The sequence below is a fragment of the Zingiber officinale genome, chromosome 5B (genome assembly GCF_018446385.1).
Source record: "Zingiber officinale cultivar Zhangliang chromosome 5B, Zo_v1.1, whole genome shotgun sequence".
NCBI lineage: Eukaryota > Viridiplantae > Streptophyta > Magnoliopsida > Zingiberales > Zingiberaceae > Zingiber > Zingiber officinale.
Window position 1 is genome coordinate 62,965,521 of NC_055995.1, and position 7,012 is coordinate 62,972,532.

At 40.9% G+C, this 7,012-nt stretch overlaps 1 non-coding gene across 1 annotated transcript; it reads left to right on the forward strand.

Moving 5' to 3' along the window:
- The first annotated feature begins 5,033 nt into the window (after window positions 1-5,033).
- On the forward strand, window positions 5,034-5,139 carry LOC121988139. The gene has a single exon (XR_006113889.1). It is a non-coding gene; the product is annotated as a small nucleolar RNA R71 (small nucleolar RNA).
- The last annotated feature ends 1,873 nt before the right edge of the window (window positions 5,140-7,012 follow it).

A 7,012-nucleotide genomic window follows, 5' to 3' on the forward strand; every position in this document is an offset into this window, starting at 1 on the left:
ACCTGGCACATGTGCACACACAACATAGGTATGATCGACATAATCCTCCAATTAGTACACACCAAACATACTCATAACACAGATATAAATCAATATGATACCTCCAAAAATACATTCTCCAAAAATACATTCCGAACCCGTGTGCATATATCAACGTAGGTATAATCGACAATACACCTCAAACAACATTCACCTAACATATATATACACCTATGCCAAGAGAATAATCACCATAAGACTTCCAACAAATCATAATAGACACGAGTGTACACAGAACTAATATAATCAACAAGATACCTCGAATATTACACTGAACACATCTGCACATATCACAACTCAGATTAAATCGATAAGATACCTCTAAATAAACACTCAAACACATGTGCACATTCCACAACATAGATTAAATCGACAAAATACCTCCAATAAACCAATCAGGCACGTATGCCTAACCACTAGGGTATAATCTACTAGACACCCATAATAATCATAACTGGACAAGTATACACCCACTACATGCAATTAGACCGTCTATCATAGAACTCCTACAACATATAATAATCATATGTACACACCACATAGATATACATAATCAGCATATTTAACCCAATCAACCTGACATTCCTTATGCTACCTTCTAAGTTATCCAACCCGGTACATACAGTCCATGGTCAAAGTCTTCATGGAATAGGATACATCGATCCTCTAAAACTAGTCGAGCCGACAATGCTACACGGCTATTCTAGTGCTTTCCACGTCGGTAAAAGCCTTGTACTCACATGTGCTCAAAATATCCAACTAAGCACGAATAACCCCAAAGATCAGCATCTCTATAATTAGAGTATGTCGATCCTCTGCTGATCGGACCAACCCAAAAATGAATCGGTCATCGACTATCTAAATCTAACAAACGTACATTAATCCTCCACAAGCAACTAAGGTAAATCGATCTACGACTACCCAAGTCGACAAGCGTAAATCAGTCTTCTATTGACCGATCTAACCAGAGTAAATTTATCGGTGGTGCGGGTGTCGCTGGTGCTGGGTACACGGTAGGTCTAGGTGGCGGTGGCACTAGGTACACCGGTGGTGCCGGTGGTGGTACCGTAGATCCGGTAGAGGTGGGCACCACGGGTGCAGCCGAGGTAGGCACCTCTAAAAAAAAAGTCATCGGGGTCTGAGAGCCTGATAAGCCCGCAGTATCCTGAGTCTGTCCCTGACTGACAGGCTCAACACCAGTAGGCATCTCTGGCAAGTCCATAGATCCCAAGGTCCTCGTACGTGGACATCCAGCACCACGTCTCAGTACAGCTACGCGAGTAGATCTCCTCCTATCTGTTAAGTTATATCACAGATATTACTACAAGTATCAACTATAAGATAACATATCATACCTATTTGCCGTCTGGAGATGTTCCGTCGCTGTCTAGTCCCCAAATTGACCTCAAAAATTCCGAATGAGAAAATCGACGGAAATCCATACTAAATCCGAAAATAAGTACCCAAGTTAACTAGTAACCTTGGGTTAACCCAAAAATCCAGAACACCAAAAGCAGGTATTATAACCTGGCTCTGATACCAAATAAATTGTCACACCCCGGGAGAGTCCCTGCCAGAAGAAATTTTGGCAGCATCTCCCCTGTACGGATGACAATCTGAAACTTTATACATTACCCCCAGGGCCACATATACATCGGCCAACGCGGCCAGAACATTAACAATAATAAAAAATACATCACACAGACATCCACGTAGTTTAATAGTGAACAACCTAGAGCAGTGATAAGAAGACTCAAAAACAACCCTACTCAACTACACTCATAAAGCACAAAACTGATGTCCTACTCCACTACACCCATAAAGCTCAAATCCGACGATAAAATCAACTCACCTCTTCTGCCGTCTAGGCAGCCATGTAGAGCATCATATCGAATAAAAATCCATCGACAAGTAAAAATCCATACAAGATGCAAAGTATCAAAAAGGAATAAGTCTAAACATAGTCTAATAAAGAAAACCACAAGATCAACACACGTCCTTGTGGACTGCAGGGGACTAGCGACTGGAACTCTCCGGACAGCATCAACCTAAAAATAGTAACGGAGGAGGGTGTGAGTCCAACACTCAGCGGGTAACAACTGATATGCATAATAAAGAAAATAACAACCAGCACTAATCATGCGTATAGTCTCCTGATATAAGAAGATTAAATGTAACTGAAATAAGTAGGAGAAAACTGTACTAACCAGGACCAGGGTATAAGTATAACAGGGTCATCAGACCGATAGTGTCATAAATCCTGTATGCATGTCAATCATATGCATCCATCTAAATGCAACAACCAAATGCAGCAAACAAAAGCAATAAATGCATCATGCATATGATGCAAATGTCATGGTCACCCCTGACACCAGTCAGCCATCTCACACATAATGGTGAGACCTAGTGGGTAGGGTTGTGGCAACCGTGCACTCTGCCATCACTGCTCCTGATGAGTGACCGAGTGGACGGGATGCTGTCAGAATACACTATCCTCCTACCCCAAATCATAAATGGGGGAGCTCAATGCTCTCATCTCCCGGTACATGATGACGGGGAGGAATCTCTGCCGGCTACCACGCTGCGTCACACTACCCATGAGCGGACCAACGGAGCCAAACAAAGTCCAACCGCCTACCGGCTACCACGCTGCTACACTAAACCAGCGGAGCCAAACAGAGCAGAACTGTCTACCGGCTACCATGTTGAGTCACCAGACCAACGGAGCTAAACAGCAGAACAGTCACACACCTATCTGATATACCACTAACCCATGAGTGGTGGTGTGTACAGATACATGTAACTGGCGATGTGCTTGACAATAATGGAGCAGACTATCGCACAGCATGCAATCATGCGAGATGATGCATGACACTAAACATGGCAATATCTTGAACAACATAGCAATATCCATATATAAATATAAAATGTGTACCATAGGACAATGAATCAAATCAAAGGTACACAGATCAGATAAGGTATCAAAAACCCTAGGTCCTGAACATAATATATAACATGATTGTGTTACTACCCCTATAAGCATGTATAATCAGATAAGTACTAACATGATGTGCATAACAAATAAACAAACAAGCATGTAACAGATCGGGTAGTGATTAACCGAAGCAAATAAGAAAAATACAATCGTTGCTATTTGTTAAAAACATTACTATGCATATCAAATGACATAATGTCAAAGTACCCGCCTCCAATAGGAAGGTCCAATCTGGTCCAAATCCGACGTCGAGATACTCGTCTCGCGTCAAAATCCTGTGTCACCAATATATATTATTTTTTATTTAGCTACTACCACAATATCAAATAGCTAAATCCAATTCTTATCTACCAGGAACCCAATTCATTTACACACAAACAACTAATTACGAAATCCATTTTCTACACCTCACCTCAATTCACTGCCTCCTGTTGATCAACAACAAGGATCGTGGCTGCAGGACACAGGGTGGGCTGCTGGACTAAAGGTACTCCACAGCAAGACCCCCTGCTGGAAACTTCACTGCCGAAATTCAAGAAGAGGAGATTCACTGATCAACCAGACAACCAATCATCTAAAATTAGTGAACAAATGAACTCCAAAGAAGGAATACCACTCACTGCTTCCTCTCAAATCTCGTGACCTTGATCCACAACAAGGAAGAGGGTCAAGAACAGAGTGAAGATTACTGCCAAACAAATCTAATTCCAACTAACTTACCTCCAAGATCGACTAGGGCACGCGGCTGGAGGCTAGGATGAGGCGTCGACACTAGGGCAGTGGGGAAGGTCGGCTGGCGTCGCTCGAAAAAGGAGAAGAAGGGTCGGCGCTAGGGTTCCTATGGGACGCAGCGACGTAACCTCGGCTCGGCAGTGAAATCTAGGTACAGTGCGGCGCTATATTCCTATGGCCAGTGATCGGCGCGCGGATCAGAAGAGAGGTAAGGGTGGCTCTCGTCGTCGGCGTCCTGGCTTCGGGCGGAGGAGACAGTGAGATCGGGAGAAGGGCTCGGTGAGGAAGAAGACGAGAAGAGGGGAGAAGAAACCACCGCGGCGCCGGTTAGGGCACACGAAGGAAACAGCGTCGTGAGGAGAGGAAGGGGATCGGGGACGGCTCGGCAGTGTTGGCGGAGAAAAATAAGAAATATAAAAGAAAAATGAAGAGGAAAATCAAACATTTTCTCGTTAAAACGGGGTAGCCCAGACAATCTTTCCCGGGGCCCAGTTTTCATCCCCCTAACCTCGTCCATACGAGCTCCGAAAAATTCTCAAAAAATTTCTAAAAATTTCAAAAAAATTCCTTATGGTGCGTCGCCCATTTTTGGTATTTTACACGTTCTGAGCTTGTTTCATTTCATTCTAACTGGTCATAATTTCTTCAAACATCTTTTCAATTTTTGACATAGGAAAGCCTTGAGAAGATTGTTGCTGAAAATTTTGTTGCCTGGATTGAAAATTCGGCCTTGCCCCCATGGATTGTCCTTGATCTTGTTTATTTCTATAAGAGAAATTAGGATGACTCATCCATCCAGGGTTGTAGGTATTTTGAGTAGGGGTTGTTCTGCTTCTAATTGAAACCCATGATTGCATCACATTGCTCTAATTGATTGATTTGTGCAGTTAGAGCCCCCAATGGACACGAGTCACTTAGATGTTCAAAACTTCCACGTACTTCACAAGAAGCAACAATGGCATTGGTTGTACTTGAGCTAGCTCCCATATTCTCAAATTTTTTTATAAGAGCATCCAATTTTGTAGCCAACAAAGTCACTGCATCAACATCAAATTTTCTTGATGCTTTTGTTGTTGGGTTCATACAAGAATAGCCACCACTTCTTTCATTAGCCCATTGATGGTGGTTTTGTGCTACGCTCTCGATTATCTCCTCGGCTTCATCTAAACTCTTATTCATAAGTGCCCCTCCAGCAACTAAATCAAGGGACACTTTTGTGTGATAGTTGATGTCATTATAAAACGTGTGTAGCACTAACCATCTTTCCAAATCATGGTGTGGGCATTGTCTGAGCATGCTATTGTATCTATCCCATGCTTCAAATAAAGATTCTGAGTCTACTTGTTTGAAGCTTGCAATAAGATTCCTCATATGAGCTATTTTACTAGGGGGATAGAATTTGTCAAGAAATTGTTGCTCGCATTCCTCCCATGTGGTGATGTTATTTGGAGCCAAAGAATTCAACCATTTCTTGGCTCTATCTCTCAGAGAAAACCCAAACAATAGTAGACGCACTGCCTCTGAAAGAACACCATTCATTTTCATTGTATCGCATATTTCATAGAAGACCTCCAAGTGTTGATTTGGGTCCTCATGCGGTCCTCCACCAAATTGATTTTGCTGCACCATAGATATGATTGCAGGTTTGATCTCAAAATTATTTGCCTCAACTGAAGGCCTTGAAATACTAGATCGAAAACCCCTAGCATAAGGTGATGCATAATCCTTTAGTGGTCTGTTTACCATAATAGAATGTTCTTGTTCTTCTTGTTGTCTTTGCAGAATTTTTCTTCTATGAAATGTTCTGTCTATCTTAGGGTCTAGAGGAAGAAGTTCTCCTGCAAAGTTAGATCTTCGCATACACAAGAATAAGATGGCAAGATATGTTTACAAAAGAAAGAGACAGAGAAAGAGTAAATCAAAAGAAAACAGAGAAAAGTTAGGCAAAGAATGTTAGAATCAACAATGCAGAATTAGAATTACAACAAAAAGAATTGTCAAGAAAGTTATACAAGAAAGGAAGACTTATGAAAACAGATTTTTAACAATTAGTTACAACTATGCAAATGAAAATAAAAGTTATGTCTAGTCTAACTCAATTGATAATTCCTAATGTTATAGCGCAGTCCCAGGCAACGGCGCCAAAAACTTGTTGACCTCCGCAAGTGTACAGAAATGTCGCAAGTAATATAAAAGATTATCGTATCCACAGTGACTGGAATAAGCACTAGAAATATTTCAACACGAGTTAGCTAAACAACTAATCAATTGGTTTCCAAAAGCTAAATGTAACTAATGAAAAGTAAACATAGAAATGAAAGATCAACAAACAAGATTATGGGCTATGATAAAGGAATGTTCTAGGAGTTTTGGTTTCTTTGTAAACTCCTCAATGTAAATGATCTACCAAATCATATTTCTCAATTGTCCAACATTTATAGAAGGTTGCCGGTTCTCTCTTGCAATAGACAACTGGCCTAGGACTGAAATCTATAACTAAATGTGATCAATTAGATATGAACTTATGTTGTCCTTACACGGGCATGTTCCTATCATGAAGATCCCTCGGATAATCAACACAAAGATCATACTTCTCAACCCATAAGATATAAAGATTAATCCCTAAATCTATCCTACCCTCTTGAATTATCCTATTTTTCCCTAAATCTTATCCCTCAAACGTCCTTACACGGACTTGCACCTTTCTCATGCTTCCCTCGGAAAATTGAGTGGGAGATAATCTCTACAAGATCCATAGGACATTCAAACAATCAATCTAAAATGAGAATTAGGTCCACATCACAACAATTCATTCAAGATTGAATTGATACAAACAAGACAATATCATAGAAACAAGGAAATGGCAAATCCACAAGAGTTTACATCAATTCCTCATACAAATACTCCCTCCATCCTAAAATAAAGTGTAAAATACGGCAACAAATAATAATTAAATAATAAGGTTTAATAGACGAAAAATCTTATTGGAATTTTTAGAAAATTCTAGAAATTTTTTGAGAATTAATTAGAGCTCGTATGAGTTAGGTTAAGGGGATTAATTATTGGGCCAAGGAAAAGTCTGTTTAAGTTACGTGATTTAAACGAGGAAATGTTTTATTTTTTTTCCTTTTCTTTAAAAGCTTTCCCGTGCCCTAGCGTTAGACACCGATCCCCGTCCTTCCCAAGCCGCACCTCCTTCATCCCCGAGCTCCCTCCCTCTTGCGAACCTGCTCCCTAAAACCCACC